The 20,694-nt window shown below is 40.7% G+C and overlaps 1 long non-coding RNA gene across 1 annotated transcript in view; it reads right to left on the reverse strand.

The window, feature by feature from the left end:
- Window positions 1–20,694, reverse strand: part of LOC119505948 — a 162,467-nt gene that overhangs the window by 140,049 nt on the left and 1,724 nt on the right. Inside the window, exon 2 of the long non-coding RNA XR_005210911.1 lies at window positions 18,870–19,156. This is a non-coding gene — a long non-coding RNA (uncharacterized LOC119505948). The remainder of the gene's footprint in view (window positions 1–18,869; window positions 19,157–20,694) is intronic.

Here is a 20,694-nt window from a genome sequence, read left to right on the forward strand (position 1 = left end):
CCCATCAAACCACCAGTCCCCTATGTCTGTGGTCATGTTAGCAACCATCGAGGTGGGGTAGGCCAATACCCCTGCATTCTCCACAGGCTCCTCAAGGGGGCACTACATCTTTTTTTTTTTTCCCTTGTTTTTCTTTTTTTTTTTTTTAACTTTCCCTTCTTTTTTAAATCAACTGTATGAAAAAAAAAGTTAAAAAGAAAACAAACATACAATAAAAGAACATTTCAAAGAGACCATAACAAGGGAGTAAGAAAAAGACAACTAACCTAAGATAACTGCTTAACTTCCAATCTGTTCCTACTTTACCCCAAGAAAGTTACCTAATACAGCAACATTTCTGTGAACTTGTTCCTACTATATCCATCAGAAATTAACAAACCATAGTCATTCCTGGGCATCTCCAGAACATTAAATAGCTTATCTGTTCTTCTTGGATTATTGTTCCCCCTTCCTTAATTGCTCTCTATTGCTAGTTCCCCTACATTCTACATTATAAACCATTTGTTTTACATTTTTGAAAGTTCACATTAGTGGTACCATATAATATTTCTCTTTTTGTGCCTGGCTTATTTCGCTCAGCATTATGTCTTCAAGGTTCATCCATGTTGTCATATGTTTCACGAGATCGTTCCTTCTTACTGCCGCGTAGTATTCCATCGTGTGTATATACCACATTTTGTTTATCCACTCATCTGTTGAAGGACATTCGGGTTGTTTCCATCTCTTGGCAATTGTGAATAATGCTGCTATGAACATTGGCGTGCAGATATCTGTTCGTGTCACTGCTTTCCGACCTTCCGGGTATATACCGAGAAGTGCAATCGCTGGATCGAATGGTAACTCTATATCTAGTTTTCTAAGGAACTGCCAGACTGACTTCCAGAGTGGCTGAAACATTATACAGTCCCACCAACAATGAATAAGAGTTCCAATTTCTCCACATCCCCTCCAGCATTTGTAGTTTCCTGTTTGTTTAATGGCAGCCATTCTAATCGGTGTTAGATGGTATCTCATTGTGGTCTTAATTTGCATCTCTCTAATAGCTAGTGAAGCTGAACATTTTTTCATGTGTTTCTTGGCCATTTGTATTTCCTCTTCAGAGAACTATCTTTTCATATCTTTTGCCCATTTTATAATTGGGCTGTCTGTACTATTGTCATTGAGTTGTAGGATTTCTTTATATATGCAAGATATCAGTCTTTTGTCAGATGCATGGTTTCCAAAAATTTTTTCCCATTGAGTTGGCTGCCTCTTTACCATTTTGAGAAATTCCTTTGAGGTGCAGAAACTTCTAAGCTTGAGGAGTTCCCATTTATCTATTTTTTCTTTTGTTGCTTGTGCTTTGGGTGTAAAGTCTAGGAAGTGGCCGCCTAATACAAGGTCTTGAAGATGTTTTCCTACATTATCTTCTAGGAGTTTTATGGTACTTTCTTTTATATTGAGATCTTTGGTCCATTTTGAGTTAATTTTTGTGTAGGGGGTGAGGTAGGGGTCCTCTTTCATTCTTTTGGATATGGATATCCAACTCTCCCAGCCCCATTTGTTGAAAAGACCATTATGACTCAGTTCAGTGACTTTGGGGGCCTTATCAAACATCAGTCGGCCATAGATCTGAGGGTCTATCTCTGAATTCTCAATTCGATTCCATTGATCTATATGTCTGTCTTTGTGCCAGTACCATGCTGTTTTGGCAACTGTGGCTTTATAATAAGCTTCAAAGTCAGGGAGTGTAAGTCCTCCCACTTCGTTTTTCTTTTTTAGAGTGTCTTTAGCAATTCGAGGCATCTTCCCTTTCCAAATAAATTTGATAACTAGCTTTTCCAAGTCTGCAAAGTAGGTTGTTGGAATTTTGATTGGGATTGCATTGAATCTGTAGATGAGTTTGGGTAGAATTGACATCTTAATGACATTTAGCCTTCCTATCCATGAACATGGAATATTTTTCCATCTTTTAAGGTCCCCTTCTATTTCTTTTAGTAGAGTTATGTAGTTTTCTTTGTATAGGTCTTTTACATCTTTGGTTAAGTTTATTCCTAGGTACTTGATTTTTTTAGTTGCTATTGAAAATGGTATCTTTTTCTTGAGTGTCTCTTCAGTTTGTTCATTTCTAGCATATAGAAACATTACTGACTTATGTGCATTAATCTTGTATCCCGCTACTTTGCTAAATTTGTTTATTAGCTCTAGTAGCTGTATCGTCGATTTCTCAGGGTTTTCTAGATATAAGATCATATCATCTGCAAACAATGACAGTTTTACTTCTTCTTTTCCAATTTGGATGCCTTTTATTTCTTTGTCTTGCCGGATTGCCCTGGCTAGCACTTCCAGCACAATGTTGAATAACAGTGGTGACAGCGGGCATCCTTGTCTTGTTCCTGATCTTAGAGAAGGCTTTCAGTCTCTCACCATTGAGTACTATGCTGGCTGTGAGTTTCATATATGCTCTTTATCATGTTGAGGAAGTTTCCTTCAATTCCTACCTTTTGAAGTGTTTTTATCAAAAACGGATGTTGGATTTTGTCAAATGCTTTTTCAGCATCTACTGAGATGATCAATTGATTTTTCCCTTTTGACTTGTTAATGTGTTGTAATACATTGATTGATTTTCTTATATTGAACCATCCTTGCATGCCTGGAATGAACCCCACTTGGTCATGGTGTATGATTTTTTTAATGTGTCTTTGGATTCGATTTGCAAGTATTTTGTTGAGGATTTTTGCATCTATATTCATTAGGGAGATTGGCCAGTAGTTTTCCTTTTTTGTAGCATCTTTGCCTGGTTTTGGTATTAGATTGATGTTAGCTTCATAAAATGAGTTAGGTAGTGTTCCATTTTCTTCAATGTTTTGAAAGAGTTTGAGTAAGACTGGTGTCAGTTCTTTCTGGAAAGTTTGGTAGAATTCCCCTGTGAAGCCATCTGGCCCTGGGCATTTATTTGTGGGAAGATTTTTGATGACTGATTGGATCTCTTTGCTTGTGATGGGTTGGTTGAGGTCTTCTATTTCTTCTCTGGTCAGTCTAGGTTGTTCATATGTTTCCAGGAAATTGTCCATTTCCTCTACATTATCCAGTTTGCTGGCATACAGTTGTTCATAGTATCCTCTTATAATTTTTTTAATTTCTTCAGGATCTGCAGTTATGTCACCTTTTCCATTCATTATTTTGTTTATATGTGTCTTCTCTCTTTTTGATTTTGTCAGTCTAGCTAGGGGCTTGTCAATCTTGTTGATCTTCTCAAAGAACCAACTTTTGGTGATATTTATCCTCTCTATTGTTTTTTTGTTCTCTATGTCATTTATTTCTGCTTTAATCCTTGTTATTTCTTTTCTTCTACTTGGTTTAGGATTGGTTTGCTGTTCATTTTCTAGCTTATTCAGTTGATCCATTAGTTCTTTGATTTTGGCTCTTTCTTCCTTTTTAATATATGCATTTAGTGCTATAAATTTCCCCCTCAGAACTGCTTTTGCTGCATCCCATAGGTTTTGGTATGTTGTGTTCTCATTTTCATTCGTCTCTATATATTTAGCAATTTCTCTTGCTATTTCTTCTTTAACCCACTGATTGTTTAGGAGTGTGTTGTTTAACCTCCAGGTATTTGTGAATTTTCTAAGTCTCTGATGGTTATTGACTTCTAATTGTATTCCATTGTGGTCAGAGAATGTGCTTTGAATAATTTCAATCTTTTTAAATTGATTGAGGCTTGTTTTATGTCCCAGCATATGATCTATTCTGGAGAAAGTTCCATGAGCACTAGAAAAGTATGTGTATCCTGGTGATTTGGGATGTAATGTCCTGTATATGTCTGTTAAATCTAATTCATTTATCAGATTGTTTAGGTTTTCAATTTCCTTATTGGTCTTCTGTCTGGTTGATCTATCTATAGGAGAGAGTGATGTGTTGAAGTCTCCCACAATTATTGTGGAAACATCAATTGCTTCCTTTAGTTTTGCCAGTGTTTCTCTCATGTATTTTGTGGCACCTTGATTGGGTGCATAGACATTTACGATTGTTATTTCTTCTTGTTGAATTGCCCCTTTTATTAGTATGTAGTGGCCTTCTCTGTCTCTCAAAGCATCCCTGCATTTAAATTCTATTTTATCTGAGATTAATATTGCTACACCTGCTTTCTTTTGGCTGTAGCTTGCATGACATATTTTTTTCCATCCTTTCACTTTCAGTTTCTTTGTGTCCCTGTGTCTAAGATGACTCTCTTGTATGCAACATATTGATGGTTCATTTTTTTTGATCCATTCTGCGAATCTATATCTTTTAATTGGGGAGTTTAATCCATTTACATTCAACGTTATAACCGTGAAGGCATTTCTTGAATCAGCCATCTTATCCTTTGGTTTATGTTTGCCATATTTTTCCCTCTCTCTATTAATATCCTTTATTGTACCCATACCGAATCTCTTTAGTACTGAACCTTTCTCCAAGTCTCTCTGTCCTTTCTTTGTTTCTCTGTCTGTAGGGCTCCCTTTACCATCTCCAGTAGGGCAGGTCTCTTGTTAGCAAATTCTCTCAGCATTTGTTTGTCTGTGAAAAATTTAAGCTCTCCCTCAAATCTGAAGGAGAGCTTTGCTGGATAAAGTATTCTTGGTTGGAAATTTTTCTCACTCAGAATTTTAAATATATCGTGCCACTGCCTTCTCACCTCCATGGTGGCTGCTGAGTAGTCACTACTTAGTCTTATGCTGTTTCCTTTGTATGTGGTGAATTGCTTTTCTCTTGCTGCTTTCAGAACTTGCTCCTTCTCTTCTGTGTTTGACAGTGTGATCAGAATATGTCTCGGAGTGGGTTTATTTGGATTTATTCTATTTGGAGTTCGCTGAGCATTTATGATTTGTGTATTTATGTTGTTTAGAAGATTTGGGAAGTTTTCCCCAACAATTTCTTTGAATACTCTTCCTAGACCTTTACCCTTTTCTTCCCCTTCTGGAACACCAATGAGTCTTATATTAGGACGTTTCATATTATCTATCATGTCCCTGAGGTCCATTTCAATTTTTTCAATTTTTTTCCCCATTCTTTCTTTTATGCTTTCATTTTCCATTCTGTCATTTTCCAGGTCACTGATTCGTTGTTCAACTTCCTCTAGTCTTGTACTATGAGTGTCCAGAATCTTTTTAATTTGGTCAACAGTTTCTTTAATTTCCATAAGATCATCCATTTTTTTATTTAGTCTTGCAATGTCTTCTTTATGCTCTTCTAGGGTCTTCTTGATTTCCTTTGTCTCCCGTACTATGATCTCATTGTTCATCTTTAGTTCTTTGAGTAGCTGCTCTAGGTGCTGTGTCTCTTCTGGTCTTTTGATTTGGGTGCTTGGGCTTGGGTTATCCATATCGTCTGGTTTTTTCATATGCTTTATAATTTTCTGTTGTTTTTGGCCTCTTGGCATTTGCTGAACTTGATAGGGTTCTTTTAGGATTTGTAGACCAATTGAAGTCCTTATCTCTAATTTATCAGATCTACAGCTTCGTGGAGTACACTTTCTCTAACTAACCAGCAGGTGGCGTCCACGAGCCACCTGTTCTCCACAAGCCAGTTCTCCCCTGCTTAGCCTTTTTGGTGAGTGGGGGAGTGAGTCTTGTGGGGTCCAATTGGTGTACCAAGCTTGCGTGTATATTTGGTGTTGCCTGCCCTGTATATGGGGCGTGTTTCTGGACAGTCAGGGAGGGGGGGTGGCTCTAACAATCAAATCTCCCTGGTGATCCTAGAGTTTTAAAGCTGCTGCAATAGTCTAATCCTTCAGTTCAGTCCTGCCACAGTTTGTCTCTGCCACTGACCCACAAGTCCTTGGTATTGGCGTATGGCTCCTGAGACTTGCAAGTGGGCCCCTCTTCCAGGCTGTGCACCCCGGGTCCTCTGTTGAGGGATGACTGTGCTATGTCACAGGTGAGTGCCATCCCCCCAGGGCAGTTCTGGGCTGCTGGGCTGTGTAGGGAGGCTCCCAGTCTGCTGAAATGATGGCTGAATTGGGCTTTGTTAATTCACACTGCTCCACCTTCCCAACTCTGGGACAATAAGCTGAGGTTGCAGGGAAGGCTAATGTCCACACCCAGTTTTGTGGTGTGTGCCTATTATTTGAAGCGCTTCCGTCACACTGGGTTGTCTGGGGCAGCTCTGGGCTATGGGGCTGGCGATGGGCAGGAGTGTTTCCTGTCCACCAGGATGATGGCTGTGAGCAAACACCCCCCTTTTCTTGGGAAGTTGTGGTGTTTAGTGAATTTTCTCAGCCACTGGATTATTGCCTTTTGTCTCAGAGCTCTCTTAGTTCTGCTCTTGTCTTGACCTGCCCAAATTGCAAGTCTTTGAAGCTTTCTGTATTGGGCTTCTTAGAGTAATTGTTTTAGAAAAAGAAAAAAGGATTAAAAAAAAGGGCCCTCCTCAGAGATCTAATGGGTTATTGAAATGCTAAGAGACAAAGCAATTAGGGCCATTAAGGAAAGGTCCACAGGGCAGAGAGATCAGCTTTCCTTCGGGATTTGCATATGAGCCTCAGGGCCTGAGCTCTGCCCTTCCCCTTTCTATGTTCACCAGAACTCCAAAAATCCTCCGCTTTTATTTTGGAGTTTTTCGTGTTGTTTTTTTCTATGCCTGTCTCCTCTCTGCTGGGCTGGCTGCTCTCAGATTCTCTGGTGTCTGGTCTCAGTCTATCTATGGTTGGAGTCTGGATCAGTAGAATGAGTTTCCGAGAAGGGCTGCCACTGCAGTTCTCCCTTCTCCTTCCAGGAGCTGACAGCCCCTCCTCCCACGGGACTGAGCCTGGCAGGGAGGGGCGCGGGTCCCCTGGCCGCAAAAACTTACAGATTTCGCTGATCTCAGCAGTTCCACGTTTTCATGAGTGTTGTATGAAGTATGCCCAAAGTCAGATTGCTCTGTGGTGTCCAGTCCACGCAGTTCCTGGCTTTCTACCTACTTTCCTGGAGGAGTAACTAAAACATACAGCTCACCAGTCCACCATCTTGCCCCGCCTCCCGAGGAACATTTTTATAATTGTACTATTAACCATACTCCATGGCTTACATTAGGGTTCACTGTTTGTATTGTACAGTCCTATGTTTTGTTTCAGTTTTTTTTTTATTCTAGTAATATACATACAAACTAAATTCTTCCCTTTTAACCACATTCAAATAATTCAGTGCTGTTAATTATTTTCAATGCTGTGCTACCATCACCACCATCCTTTACAAAAACTTCCATCTACCCAAATAGAAACTCTATACAATTTAAGCATTAACTCCCCATACCCTACCCAACTCTGCCCCTGGTAACCTGTATTCTAGTTTCTGACTCTATGAGTTGCTTATTCTAATTATTTCACATCAATATTTGTCCTTTTGTGCCGACTTATTTCACTCAACATGATGTCTTCAAGGTTCATTCTTGCTGTCACATGTATCAGAATTTCATTCCTTTTTATGACTGAATAATAGTCCACTGTATGTCTATAAGACATTTTATTCATCCATTTATCTGTTGATGGACACTTGTGTTGCTTCTGTCTTTTGGCAAATAATTCTGCTGTGAACATTAATATGCAAATGTCTGTTTGTATCTCTGCTTTCAATTCTTTTGGTATACACCTAGAAGTGGAATTACCAGATCATAGGGTAATTCTATTATTTACCTTTCTGAGGAACTGCCAAACTGTAATCTTCACAACAACTCCACAAAATGATGCCCATCTCCCTGATAAGAAAACAGAGTTCCTAATTAAGTGGGAACTTCACCCAGCTAGTTACTAGCAGAAAAGGGATTTGAATTTGACTCTGGATGATCCTCACTAGATTATAAGCTCCATGAAGACAGGGACCTTATCAGTCTTGTTTGCCTCTGTGTGTCCAGTGCCTAACAGAAGTTGGTACCTTACAGAATTTCAATAGAGACATACTTGCATTAATAATGGATAATCATTCAAGAATGCATGAGTTAATTACACCGAAGGGAAAAGGAAGGTTCAATTCAGACAGTGGAACCAACAGCCCAGATGACAGAGCTGCAGAGAGTCATTTATAAGTACTGGGTCCTAATCAAGGAACTGGCATTATGTGCTTAGCTAGATTTCAGGATTGCCATGAACCAGCGACTGCTCTACATCTCCTGTTTCTTCCTTTGTAATGGAATGTTAACTGCAGTTTATCCTATGCCTGTCCATTGTATGTTGTGTGTGGGAGGGCAGATAACTTGTCTTTTTAGTTCATAGTTCTTCAGATCAAGAAGAATCATATTTGAAAAGCTGTCACCAAGGAACTGCACTGAGGTAGCTCATCTGTACCTGGAAGTAATCCAAATTACAAAATCCTGGACCTTAAGCCTAAACCTGACGGAATGAGTAGGGCCCATGTTTGTTTTTTTTTTTTAAGCACTTTCATTCTGAGCTATTCACATACCATACAATTCAGGGCCCATGTATTTTTCATGAGGGAGGAATATAAATAATTTGTGGCAGAAGGCAGACTGAAGAGGTTCTAAAATAAGACCTTCATGCCTAAGAGTCACTTCCAGAGAACCTCTTTTGGTGCTCAGATGTGGCCTTTCTCTCTCTAAGCCCAACTGTGCAAATAAACTCATTACCCTCCCCGCTACATGGGACATGACTCCCAGGGTAGTGAGTCTCCCTGGCGACATGGGACATGACTCCCAGGAATGAGCCTGGCCCTGGCATCAAGGGATTGAGAATGCCTTCTTGACCAAAAGGGGGAGAAAAAAGGTAACAAAATGAGGTTTTAGTGGCTAAGAGATTTCAAATAGAGTCAAGAGGCTGTCCTGGAGGTTACTCTTATGCAAACTTCAGCTAGATATGCCAAATGGCCACAGTATGCCAAGCCCAAATCAACAGTAGTCCCCAAAATCCTAAAGAATACCCAAGTCCCTATCGTAGACTCTATAAAAGTTTCACTCACTGAGTTTATTTTTCAGAAACTTAAATCCTCCAGAGTGTTCCCATGCCAGATAATTTCCAAAATCCAGAGGCAATAGCCTCTTCAAGAACATCAACCAGATGCATCCCACTTCCCTGTGATTACCATATTTAACAAAAATAACAAAATAACAATTAACATAAATAACAAAAAATGTCGACAACCCTCTTCAATATGAATGAGTTAGGGTAATCATTGCCCAGATATCCCTGAAGATTGACACACTGATCAAACAAGAGGGAGGAGTAGCAACAGACAAGATAGAATTTAACAAAGGATAATGAAAACTGAATTTTCAAATAAATACTTTTTTTTAGTCTCTAGGATATTAGAACAGCTAGAAGGAAATAATTGAAATTGTGGAACTGTAACCCATAACATTCTTTGAAATTTGCTCTGTAACTACTTGTTAAATTGTACTTTGAAAGTTATCACTTTTCTGTATGAATGTTATATAAAGTAAATAAAATGTTTTTAAAAATGTTTAAAAAAATAAAATGTCTAAAAAAAAAGACTTGATCCAAGTGTTAGGAAAGGCTTTTAAGTACATGATTTTTCAGCTTCTTGGTGGGAGTCTTGCTTTTATAATAAATATAATCACTCACTTAAAAAAAAATAAGACCCTCAAATTCTTTGAGATTCCTACCATTGAAAAGTAGGGTCACTGTCTTCTTGCCTTGAATCTTGAGTCTATAATTGCTCAACCTACAGGAAATAGCGGAACTGGCCCTGAGCCAGTTTCCGGGCCCAGGCCTTAATAAACAGACAGCTACTACTTCCTCTTTCCATGGATGCTTGGGTTTGAACCTGGCCATCATGCTGTGAGGAGGCCCAGGCCACAGGTTTATGCATTCCATGTGACCCAGTGGGGTTCCCAGCCTACAGCCAGCAGCAACTGCCAGACACAAGAGTGGGAACACTTTCAAGAAGATTCCAGACCCACCAGATATCCAACTATAACCACGAGAGACACTGAGAGAGACTTTGCCAGCTGAGCCCAGCTAAGCCCAAGGAGCATGAGTGGTAATAATTAAATGATTGTTGTTTTTTTAAGCTGCTAAATTTTGCGGTGATTTGGTACACAGCTATAGATAACCAGGACAGATATACTCCTAAATTAATTGAATGTATGTCAACAAGCATATATAACTTTAATAATGATAAAGAGCCATTAAAACAGAAAACAAATGAAAATTTACTATTAAAATGACAGCAGGCTTTGGAATCAGAAAGAATTAGATTCAAATCCTGATCTGGCATCCTACTAGTTGTATGATATTAGGTAAATTACTTAGCCTCTCTGATTCCCAGTTTCTTTTTCTATAAAATGGTGTTAAGTAAGAGCACCTAAATTTCATAAAGTTGTTCTGAGGCTTAAAATCAGAGAATGTATGTAAACCCCTTAGCCTAGCATGTGTATGCAATATGTGCTTAATAAACAGTTCCCATCATTGTTACTTGATAATAGATATTAGTGGAGGCAATGTTGGCTGGTAAGGCCTCAGATAATGAAGATACCTTCTCTTCTGTAAGAGTACTAAGGTTCTATCAAATTGGTTGGTCAAGTTCCTGTTTTCCTTGTGCAACAGGCTCTGTGGCTAGATGACGTCTGGAAGCAGAGAATCCAAACGTGGCTTATTCATTTGTTTTGTTCCAGATGCAAATTGCTCTAGCTCAGTTGCAGTTGAAAACTGACTCATCTAGCCTCGAGCATGGCTAGGTATGAAGTTAAGCAGGTGAAAAGCAAACGAGATAAAAAAAATGGACTTTCATACCATGGGCAAGATCAGTGTCGTGGGCAAAGACTCGACTTCTGTAATACAGATGGAGGATCTGATTTGTTTTATGTTAGTCAATTTAGCTAGTTAAATGCAAATTAAAAATTGCCTTGCACAAAGACTTAAAGTTCATGCTATAGAACATCCAAAGCAAAAGGTTGTGAGGTTCCTTGGCATCAGGAAGCCTGCAATCTAGTTACTGATGTTATTTCAGTAATTCTTAAATTCATTCCCTAATTCCACCATCACATTGTCTTCCTCTACCTGGTTTCTTTTGACCTTTTGTCCTGCCTAAGCTGTTATCTTCACCATAGCTGGAGTGAACTTTCTAAGTGTAATATTGATTCAGACACTCCCCTACTTTTAGAACTCTTTAATGGGTCACTCTTGTGCTTTAGACAAAGTCCAAACTCTTTAACCTTTTTACAAGGAACTTTATGATCTGACTTAGAACCCTCCAATGGCTTCACATTGCTTCTGGAGTGGAATTCAACTCTTTGTGCCCTACCAAGCCCTGCATGGACTGGCTCCTGCTGATCTCTGTGACCTCACCTCTCCCCACCCTCTACCTTGCTCACTCCTGCTCACTAGCCTTCCTCCTGCTTCCCCAACATGCCTCAGAGTCTTTGCACTTGCTGTTCCCTCTGCTCAGAAAGTGCATCCTTGAGGTCTTTGTATAGCTAGGTCCTTCTGAAACTCCTCAAGTCAGCGCTCTTAAGAAAGGCTTTCCATGTTCATCCAAAGAGTTACCCTCTATGACTTCACCCTGTTTACTTTCTTACCAGCATTTATCATAAGCTGTATCTCACTTCTTTATGTATAGGCTTTTTTTTTTTTTTCAGTTTCAGTTATTTCCATATTGTGAGATACAACATATATACAAAAAGGTTGATAGCTTTCAAATTACAATTTAACAAGTAGTTATATAGCAAATTTCAAAGAATGTTATGGGTTATAGTTCCACCATTTCAGTTCTTTCCTTCTAGCTATTCCAATTCCCTAGCAACTAAGAAAAAGAAAAATATATAGAGACTCAGTATTCGTAATTCTTTGTTAAATTCTATCTTGTGTGTTGCTACCCCTTCCTCTAGATTAATCACTTTCCTGATCTTTGGAAATGGCTAGGCAGTCACCCCAACTTGTTCATGTTGAAAAGAGGTGTCGACATCATAGGAAAAGGGGACACAACTAGTTGATATTCTTGAAGAGGCTGTTGCATAGGAGTTCTCTGGCAGATTTAAGTTTCTGAAGAATAAACTTAGCGAGTGAAACTTTCACAAAGTCTCAGATAGGGACCCAGGTATTCTTTAGGGTTTTCAGGACTACTGTTGACTGGGCTTATCATATATAGTAGGTGCATACTACAATAATTGCATATACAGTAGGTGCTCAAGCTTTTCGTCAAATGAATGTGTTCCAGTTTGCTAATGCTGCTGGAATGCAAAACACCAGAAATGGATTGGCTTTTATAAAAGGGGGTTTATTTGGCTACACAGTTACAGTCTTAAGGCCATAAAGTGCCCAAGGTAACACATCAACAATCGGGTACCTTCACTGGAGGATGGCCAATGGCGTCCGGAAAACCTCTGTTAGCTGGGAAGGCACATGGCTGGCATCTACTCCAAAGTTCTGGTTTCAAAATGGCTTTCTCCCAGGACGTTCCTCTCTAGGCTTCAGCTCCTCAAAAATGTCACTCTTAGTTGCTCTTGGGGCGTTTGCCCTCTCTTAGCTTCTCTGGAGCAAAAGTCTGCTTTCAAGACCGTCTCCAAAATATCTCTGTAAGCTGAAACTCCTCTCTCAGCTCCTGTGCGTTCTTCAAAGTGTCCCTCTTGTCTGTAGCAAGCCTGCTCCTTCTATCTGGGCTTAAATAGTCCTCTAGTAAACTAATCAAGGCCCATGCCTAATGGGCAGGGTCTCAACTCCATGGAAATTATCCAATCGGAGTTATCACCTACAGTGATGGTGATCACCAACAGTTGGGTGGGTCCATCTCCATGGAAACACTCAACGAATTACAATCTAATCAACACTAATTCTGCCCACACGAGACTGCATCAAAGATAATGGTGTTTGGGGGGACATAATACATTCAAACCGGCATAGAGTGACTCTCCATTTCCCATATTTGGAATCCAAGGCTCAGAGAGCTTAGGGGACTTGCCGAAATAGAAAAGGCAAGCCTGGATGATTCCAAAGCCCATGCTCTGGACCAGTGCTGCACAAAGTAGCTGGTCTGAGAATTTCTTGTCACTGGTCCAAGCCTAGGGTGGTGACAGGTTGCACAAAAATGTAAATCAATGCAGTGATACCTTCATCAAGAAAGTCTTTATATGAAGAAACAGCAGCTGAACTAAAAATAGTGTCCTTAGTGATAAAGTTGACTATATTCGGCTGCTAGCTCCATCTGTCACCTGGAATCAATAACAGTTTGGGGGTCTACCTGTCTGTGGACCATACTTTGAGCTATCATTGCTGTAGTTTAGGCCACTATACTATACTTACTCTACTTTATGCCTTAGCTGATAACTTCATATGAGGCCCCTGGTTTATTCCTGGCTCCTTCTTCCTGCCATCTGTGGGCCTGTGCTCAGGAAGTATCAGAAAATTTATATCACAGATGAAGAGAATTTTGAAAAGTTTTTTTTAAATATATATATCCTGCTTTTCAAAGCCAGCAAGAAAATTTGAGGGAAGATTATCCCCAGTTTTGGAATTTTCATGAAGCTCTAAACTCCAGAAAGCTATTCTTGCTGGCTAGTTGGCTAAGCTTTTAGTAGAAGCTCTGATTTCCCAAGTAGAACTGTGCAAACTATTTCTGTCACACACACTGGCCTCACAGGCTAGGTGACAACAACCTGAAAAATCCTATGATGCAGGGACTAGTCTTTGTATGCTCTCAGGCTTCTGTTCCACTGGGTACAGAGCCTCTTAACCAGAGTGTGCCCTTTTCTCCAATACCACATGCTTTCTATCACCTTTTTTACCTATGACCTCACCAAACAGCCCCTACAGACACATACAGACACACAAACACACTGTGCCAATATCGTCAAGTAGCAACCACCAGGAAGATTTGCTCATTCATTCATTCATTCATTCATTTAAAAATTGAGCACTTTCTATGTACCAGGAGTTGTGTTAAGAGTTGAGGATACAATCGTGAACCAATAAAGGATGGAGTCCCTACATCCCTGGAGCTTTCTGAGCTGAGTGAGGAAGTCAGACTAAATGTGATACAAATAATATTTAATTACAATGGACATTATGAGTAAAAATATTAAAGTTCTATAAGAGGGCAAAACAGACCCACTATCTCCTGGCAATGCAGGATATGACTACCGAGGATGAATCTGGACCCGACATCATGGGATTGAGAACATCTTCTTGACCAAAAGGGGGATGCGAAATGAAATGAAATAAAGTTTCAGTGGCTGAGAAATTCCAAATGGAGTCGAGAGGTCATTTGTGTGGGCACTCTTATGCACTATATAGATAACCCTTTTTAGGTTTTAATGCACTGGAATACCTAGAAGTAAATACCTGAAACTATCAAACTGCAACCCAGTAGCCTTGACTCTTGAAAACGATTGTATGGCAATGTAGCTTACAAGGGGTGACAGTGTGATTGTGAAATCCTTGTGGATCACATTCCCTTTAACCTCTGTATGGATGGATGAGTAGAAAAACAGGGACAAAAATTGGGTGAAAAATAAGGTGAGAGGGGAGATGATTTGGGTGTTCTTTTTTACTTTTATTTTTTATTCTTATTCTGATTCTTTCTGGTATAAGGAAAATGTTCAAAAAATAGACTGGGGTGATGAATGCAAAACTACATGATGGTACTGTGAACAGCTGATTGTACACCATGGATAACTGTATGATATGTGACTATATCCCAATAAAACTGAATTTTAAAAATATATTAAAAAAAAAAAACAAAACAGACCCACTAATCCAGTCTAGTGGTATGTGGTGAAGGGGGTGGTGGCTTACAAAAGGTTTCTGTGTAGAGTGGCATTTAAATGAAGCCTTGACTATCAGCATAAACACTTTATCTCTCTAATAGTCACCACCAAGGCCAACCTTTTGTCCCCATGTGCCAGATATTGTGTTAAGCACTTTAGATACAAGAAGTCATTTCATCCTCACAAAGGCTCAATGGCATGGGAGTCATTTTCATCCCTATTTTACAAATGAAACTAGACAGAGAGAGGTAACTTTATTTCCCCAAAGTTGCAAAACCAATCTGGGATTGGAAACTAAGGCTGCCTAACTATGCTGCCTTGTTTTTAACCACTCCTCTCTACTCTAACCTGGTCAAAGCCTTGGTAAATAGACTCCAATTGGTGTCCCAGGCCTGGGAAGAAGTCCAACTATAATTAGAGCCACCTTGATTAAACATGGGGTTAGGAAGTACATAATGACTCCCAGGCCATATTCTCTTCAGTGCCATCCCCATAAAGTACAGTGATTTACTCCCTCCAGAGGTATTAAATTGTCTTTGTTGTCATTAAATATTAGAACCTGGAAGTTTCCACCAAGATGAGAGTTCCCAGGTTGTATCTGAAGGACCTGAGCCCAAACCCATCCAATTTATTATTTGTGAGCACCCATTCTAGGCTGGACCCCATGCTGGGCTTTGGGACTACAAGTAGTATAAGTCATAATCCCAGCCTTCAAAGAACTCATCTGGTAGTGAAGGAGATGGGCAAGGAAATGTTTCACTATATTATCGTGCAGTAAGTGGCAAAGGTAAAAGTATGTACAAGGACCAGAAGTGATATAAAGGAAAGGAAGTCTTTCTGGAGGAGGGTATTTCTGGGTAGGGTTTTAAAGTATGAATAGGTGTTCAATGAGAACTCAAGAAGGCAGAGTTACACGTATAAAAGGGGTGAGGGCATTTCAGGCAGTAACACACACTCAGTTTGCTATAAGGAGTTTTTGTCTTATCAGAGCATATAAAAAAAGAGTGGGTAGAGGTAGGAGAGGCACAGACACACAGAGACAGACACACAGCAGCCAGTCATGATAGGTCTTACACCCCAGGCTAAGGAGCTTCGATTTTATCCTAAAGACAATAGGGAGCCATGGTTCTAAACTCTGAAAATGATACCCTCTGGTTTGCTTTTGAGAAAACTTGCTCTGGCTTCAGTAAGGAGGGCGGGTCCAGTAAACCCAGCCAAAAGGCAGGAATAGCTTTTAACAGTTATCAGTGAGATATGTGGAGGATGGAGCTCAGGCAATAGCAGTGAGGATGTACATGAAGGAACAGATCTGAGGATAGCTGCAAGAGGACTTGGTGGCTGGCTGGATGTGGGCTGTGAGGGGGTGGAGGAGTACAGGATAACTCCCAACTTTCTGTCCGGGGCAGTGGGCGGTTGCTGGTGCCACCAGCTGAGACACGGCCCTTAGGAAAATGCACAGGCGAGTGAAGAGTGGGTGGGAGAATGGCACATACAAGTTTGGACTTGTTGAAATTGATGTGCCAAGAGACAGGGATCAGTAGGCAGAGAAGCACTCCAGAAAGAGAGTCTTCCTTGTTCCCATAAGGAAATACCCAAAGGACTCATTCCTGGGCAGGAACAAAGAATGCAACACCCAAGTGGGAGCTTCTGAAATACAAATCATCAGCTGTTGGAACAGACTGGCAACTATAACAAAACATGGATTGCAGTCCCACTTAAGGAAAGGAGTGATCCTGGAGCATCAACTTGAATTGTGTCCCTCAAGAGGACAATGCCCAAGTCCTAACCTCTGGTCCTGTGAGTATGACCTTATATGGAAATAGGGTCTTTGAAGAAGCTATTAGTTAAGATGAGGGCAAACTGGATTAGGGTTGGCCCTAACCCAACATGCCTGGTGTCCTTATAAGAAGAAGAGTGGAGACCCAGACAGACATAGGGGAGAATGTCCTAGGATGACTGAGGCAGAGACCAAAGCCCAAGGATTGCCGGCAAACCACCAGAAGCTAGGAAGAAACAAGGAGGGCTTGTCCCCTACAGATTTCAGACTTCTAGGCTCCAGAACTGTGAGACAACACATTTCTGTTTTAAGCCACCTGGTTTGCAATATTTGTTATGGAAGCCCTAGGAAATTAAGACACCCATGTCCTCCCTTCTTTGTGACACTACCATATACCCCAAAGCTCAAGTCCAAACCCTAAAAGCTACCTTTCATGCCCCCCATTCTCCCATTCATTCTTCACAGAGCAGCCAGAGTGGTCTTCTAAAATCAGAAATCATGTCACACCTTTGCTTAAAATCTTCCAGTGGGCCCTCAAGGCTCAGCAGGCCCACCTCCCCAACTTTATCCCCTAATACTTTCCCCTTGCTCTCTACTCCCCATGAATTGCTTCTTTTGTTCCTCAGACTTCCTGAGCACTTCAGTATCCTTAAGACTTACTTCATATACTAGTCACAGCTCTGTCTGGCATGCTGTTCCCAAGCAATTTACACGGTCCCAGCTCATATGCCACCTCCTCAGAGAAGCCTTCCCTGACCACCAGTCTAAAAGAGAGCCCTCTTCCTTCTCCATAACCCCAGGCACTCTCTAGAACATCAACCTGAATATTTCCTTTACATCACTTATCACAACATATTCTTATTGATTTGTTAATTTCTCTTTTTCACTTCTGCCCACACCCAGCATGTACTCCAGTGCCTAGCATATAGTAAGAGCTCAATTAATATTTCTTCAATGAAATTGTGCTTCCAAGACGGTGATACTGCAGCTAGTGCTGCTGCTTGTGGTGGATTGAACTGTGTGCCCTAACAAAGACATGTTCTTAATTTTAATCTGTGTTCCTGTGGGTGTGAACTCATTTGTAAATAGGACACTTTGAAGACGTATTATTAGTTAAGGTGCGGCCCAACTGAATCAAGGTGGATCTTAATCCATTTTACTGGCATCCTTTATAAGCAATTCAGAGGCAGTGAGCCAGAGGAGCTAGAAGCTGGAAACTGGAAGAGCAGACAAAAGGAGAGAGAGACCTCCAAGTAATGGAGGCAGAGATGCAAGCCAAGAAACCCCAAGGATTGCAGCAAGCCAGCACCAGAAAGCTACAGACTTTGGGAAGAAAGCTTTGCCTTGCTGATGTCAAATAAAAAACAAACCATGACTCGGTAAGAAGATACTTTATTCAAAAGGATTAATGGAAAGGAGATAAGGGACTATTGCAATAGGGAGAGTGCTCTGACTACAAGGCCTACAAGCGAGTCAAGAGTTAGACCCGGAAGTGCAGAAGCAGAGAGGTCAGAAGGATAAGGGGAAGGTGGAAAACTGGATATAGGGAGGTAACTGAAGGACAAGAAGTAGAAAGATTTATGAGTCTAGTTTGCCGTTGCTTAAGTTTGTCAAATTTTTCAGTAGCGTTGGCCAAAGAATCTTAGTGAAGCAATTTTTTATTCAGAATTTCATTATGGAGGCCTCATGCACCAATCAAAATGCTGCCTGTTGGGTCTGAGTTCCTTTGTTTTCTAAGCAGCTTCTCAAAAAGTTTTGTTCAAGTCAATTGTTCCTCAGAGTGGGCACTGAAGGCCCAAATCATCCTTGGTGAATTATGCCACTTAGAAAAATAGTTGAAAGAGTTAGGACTGTAACGAAATTTAGACTTAGACGGTGCCATAGAGCTGGCAGTGGTTGGCTGAACGTGACACTTGCACACCCTGTGTCTTGGACCTTCAACCTGACAGTTGGCCGTCTCCAAATGCTGACCCGACAATGTTCACCCCACTCCCGGCAGGCAGAAACCAGAGAGATCACTGTCTTCTGGAGGAAAGCCAAACTCTCAGGACAAAAATTAAAAAGGAAGGGGAACCTTACCCAGTTTTATTGGTGATCCACAGCAAAGTTTGTCCAAGTGGTCACCAGTCCCATGAGAACCACAAACTCACTGGCCTAGGGGCTGGTTCAAACATCAGGCTTATAGGTCCTATGCTTGCATCCTACACTAAGTTCTCCTATTTCTGACAAACACCACCATTAGGCAGCCAACACAAAACAGTAACATAGAAGACAGCAAAAAGGGAAGAAAAGGAACAGCCTGATTCTGCCAAGGATGTAAAAAAAAAAAAATGAACCAAAAACAAAACCCAAGTACCAAACTTAGAATAAATAGCCAAAGAACCCAACACAAACGGAACAGAGATCAGGCCTGATGCTGACTTACCACAACAGCATGAACCCCAGTTTGCAGGCAGCAAGGCATAAGGGGCCTCTGTGGGGGCTGCGCCAAGTTGAAAGCTGGGGTCTGCGACTTTGGGCAGTGCAAACTGGATCTTGCTGGGGCCTCCAAAGATAACTGCTTCAACAAACGATAATCAGAGCACTGAATCAGGACTCAAGTGTCACCAGTGGATCCTCGATCAATCAGTCAGACGTGAAGACAAAGACTTGGGTGAGAGGTTGGGGGTCCAGTGATGAAGTTGATCTTATCCAACTTGCAGGCACCATTAACTGTCAAATTAAAAAACAAATGAATCCAGATTGGTCAGGAGACATCTTATTCAAAAGGATTATTGCAAAAGGGGAAAGGGGCAATTGCAATAGAAGGAGGGGACTACTGCAATAGGGAGAATGCTGACCATAAGGTCCACAAGCATCTCACAAGTTAGGCAAAAAGGGGTATTCTTTTATAAAGAGGAAAGAACCAGCTGTAGGGAGGTGGGATGAAAGGATGGCGTGACCAGATACTAGATCTGAGGATATTTCAGGAGGAAGCAGTCTGTTTTCTTGGTGGTGCCCTCAATGTCAGGGGTCTGGGGAAAGGAGAGAAGCTTAAAAAATATTTGGTTAACAAGTATTTTGTTCCAACTGATCACCGGAGACAAGCAGTCCAATTAATCATTTCTGAAGCAAAGGATGGGAATGTGGAAGGTCTGTGTCTGGCCTTGTCATAGGTAAAAAAAAAAGGGTGCATCCATGAGTCTTCTCTAAGCCACATGAAAGACTGGTTCTTTGGGTAAGCCATTTTTCTGAATTTAAAAGGTGGGGAGTTACTTAACCATCACTGTTTTCCAGCATCACAAGGCTCAAGTAAAAATTTAACATTGTCATTGATAACTTGATTTTGGACTTCTAGCCTTCCAAACCTCGAGCCAATAAACTCCTGTTGTCAAGCCAACCCATTGTGTGGTATTTGCCCTAGTAGCTCTGGCAAACTAAGACCACTGCTGACATTAATGATGCTTTACCACCATGAGAGGCTAGTTTGAGATTGTGGATCCAAGGACTGATTGGAGCGGGCTCCTGACCATCTAATTAAAGACAGAATCCATTGTTACAAGCTTGGTTTGTCCATTGAAGGATACGTGTGTATGTGTATGTCCAAGTGTGTGTTTACTTCATACCTGGAGACCTCACAGTTATCTTTAGATATAATCTACCACCTGTCTCCTATGGATACCCAAGAAGTGAAAGCAAAATAAGGATGTGTTAGATCTCCTCTATCACTTTGCAGGATGAGGTAGATTTATTGGGTTTGGTAGACAATAAATATTGAGACATGAAGACAGTCTCTTGGCCCTCTGGATGCTCTTCCCAGCTCCCACACTCAATGGTTATAAGGATATGTTAGAAACGGGAGATTATGCAATTAACCAGACAGTGCTTGGGGAAGGGTTGAGGCTAAAAGTCAACAGGGGCTGCAGAAGAAAAACTGTGGCCAGGAAATGAAGCAAGCAAATGTCAGTTTTAATGACACTGGGGAAAATGTAAGGAAAAAACATGTCTGAACACATCTTACATTGCTCCTGAAAAAGGGACAGATTCTAGGGATTCTCAAAGAGCAGAAATGGAAGAAATCTCAGACAACAATCTCATTTTGCAGATGGTAATTTGAGGCTCAGAGAAGAGAAAGGACTTGCCTAGGGTCACACAGAAATTCCATGGCTGAGCAGAGACTAAATTCTCATTATTCAAATTTCAGGTTTTTCTGAAGACCCATATATGAGCAAACAGTGAATAAATTAATAACTCCAATAGCATCACAGGTG

Source organism: Choloepus didactylus, chromosome 11 (assembly GCF_015220235.1).
Source record: "Choloepus didactylus isolate mChoDid1 chromosome 11, mChoDid1.pri, whole genome shotgun sequence".
In the NCBI taxonomy this organism is placed as follows: Eukaryota; Metazoa; Chordata; class Mammalia; order Pilosa; family Megalonychidae; genus Choloepus; species Choloepus didactylus.